The 2,500-nt window shown below is 31.8% G+C and overlaps 1 protein-coding gene across 1 annotated transcript in view; it reads right to left on the bottom strand.

Annotated features, from left to right (window-relative positions):
* LOC144960337 (uncharacterized) overlaps positions 1–2,500 on the bottom strand; it is a 29,813-nt gene that overhangs the window by 26,181 nt on the left and 1,132 nt on the right. The gene's annotated exons all lie outside the window — the stretch shown is intronic.

Raw genomic sequence — 2,500 nt, 5'->3', positions numbered from 1 at the left:
GATGGGAAAAGGGCGTACTGTCATTAATCTTACATATTTTGGATTTTTCTGCTGCACTAGACACTATTAACTACTCTGTATTATGCACCAGTAACATTACTCAGGTATTGAAAAGAACTGTCCTGAATTGATTTCGTTCATATTCAAGTGGCGATCCCATACATATTGTTATCATTGACACTCTTCTGATGCTTTTTATACCGACTCGTGATGAAACGCAAGGCTTAGTCTTGGCCTTATTCATTTCACCCTATGTGACCTACCCCTTTGTTCTGTAAATAAATTCTCATGATTTATACCAACATATATACGCTTGTGATAAGCAGTTTTACAAAGATTGCGTTATTTTAAAAGATATTTCATTGTTAATAAACACAATTGAAAATTGCTAATGTCCATAAAATTGTGAATTGAGTCAAACAGACTCATACTAAATGGAGGTAAAATTGGAGTGAATGTATGTAAATTTACCAGACGATAGATGGTATAGAAATTCTATTTTCAAATTTTGTAAAAGTAATTTTGATGGATTTATATATATATATATATATATATATATATATATATATATATATATATATATATATATATATATACACACATATACATATATAGACTATACGTTCTCAATATAGTAACCATTAAATTCCATGTTCAACAATGGAATTTGAACTGAGAAGAACTACTATATCTACTTTGTGATTAATTCTTAGATTAAATTTTCTTTGGATATCGAAATTGGAGAAAATGATCAAAACTGTCACTTTCGTTCTTTGTCAATGGTTACAATTGGTGATCAATCAATCAATCAATCAATATATATATATATATATATATATATATATATATATATATATATATATATATATATATATATATATATATACTAGTAAAAAGCCCGCAATTTCGCGGGGAAAGAACTATTTTCATTCGATACTGTACTCACCATCATTTAATGAGGGCAGATTGGTAAACAACGTTGTCTGTGTAATATGGTATATCTTCGGTTGATTTTTCTGTGTGGCCCAACATGAAGTGTAAGCCACTATAGCCTCTGACCCGTGACACAGCAACATACAGTTGTCCGTGTGTGAATACCGGTTGTGGTAAGAAAATCCCCACCTTGGTTAATGTCAACCCCTGAGACTTGTTAATTGTCATTGCATATGACAATTTTACCAGAAACTGTCTTCTATTTAGAATAAATGGTAAACCTGAATCCGTTGTCGTCAGATTGATTCTTGGGATAAACACTATGTCGCCAGCTCTACTACCGGTAATTATCTTGGCTTCTAATACTTTTGAACCTAATTTAATTATTAACAAACGGGTGCCATTTAGGAGGCCTGATTTAGGATTTTTTTTTCTTAGCAGCATGACTGACGTGTTGGCTTTGCACTACCTTTCAATACTTAACAAATCACAATGGCGGCCGAAAATCAAAACAATGGTCAAATTAGGACATTTTAAACTTTCACAAATCTATCAAGGTTTGTTCTAGAGTTTTTGAAATACTTCTATATAATGACAAACTGAATAAATAAATGCATGACAAAATATCAACGGTGAAAATACAAATTGAAAGAATACTGGGGATGTAGGAGCTTTCGGAATGTCTCCCCTTTACTTAACTGACCCTAATAGAAAAAAATGATGACAAATTGAATAAATAAACGCCTAACAAAAGATCAAAGGTGAAAATACAAATTTAAAGAATACTGGGGATGTAGGAGCTTTCGGAATGTCTCCCCTTTACTTAACTTATGGAAAAACAAACACCCTAGCACCTTTAATAACACTTATGACTAACCTCTCGAGCTAACCCTAATAGAAAAAAACAACTCTCGGACTGCTTTGCACTACCTTTCAATACTTAACAAATCACAATGGCGGCCTAAAATCAAAACAATGGTCAAATAACGAAATTTTAAACTTTCACAAATCTATCAAGGTTTGTTCTAGAGTTTTTAAAATACTTCTATATAATGACAAACTGAATAAATATATGCCTGACAAAATATCAACGGTGAAAATACAAATTGAAAGAATACTGGGGATGTAGGAGCTTTCGGAATGTCTCCCCTTTACTTAACTAACCCTAATAGAAAAAAAATGATGACAAATTGAATAAATAAACGCCTAACAAAAGATCAAAGGTGAAAATACAAATTTAAAGAATACTGGGGATGTAGGAGCTTTCGGAATGTCTCCCCTTTACTTAACTTATGGAAAAACAAACACCCTAGCACCTTTAATAACACTTATGACTAACCTCTCGAGCTAACCCTAATAGAAAAAAACAACTCTCGGACTGCTTTGCACTACCTTTCAATACTTAATAAATCACAATGGCGGCCGAAAATCAAAACAATGGTCAAATAAGGATATTTTAAACTTTCACAAATCTATCAAGGTTTGTTCTAGAGTTTTTAAAATACTTCTATATAATGACAAACTGAATGAATAAATGCCTGACAAAATAGCAACGGTGAAAATACAA

The sequence above is a fragment of the Berghia stephanieae genome, chromosome 15, assembly GCF_034508935.2.
Source record: "Berghia stephanieae isolate SIO BIC M18660-M18661 chromosome 15, UCSD_Bste_1.3, whole genome shotgun sequence".
Classification (NCBI taxonomy): domain Eukaryota; kingdom Metazoa; phylum Mollusca; class Gastropoda; order Nudibranchia; family Aeolidiidae; genus Berghia; species Berghia stephanieae.
This window is presented reverse-complemented; position numbering and strand designations above follow the sequence as displayed.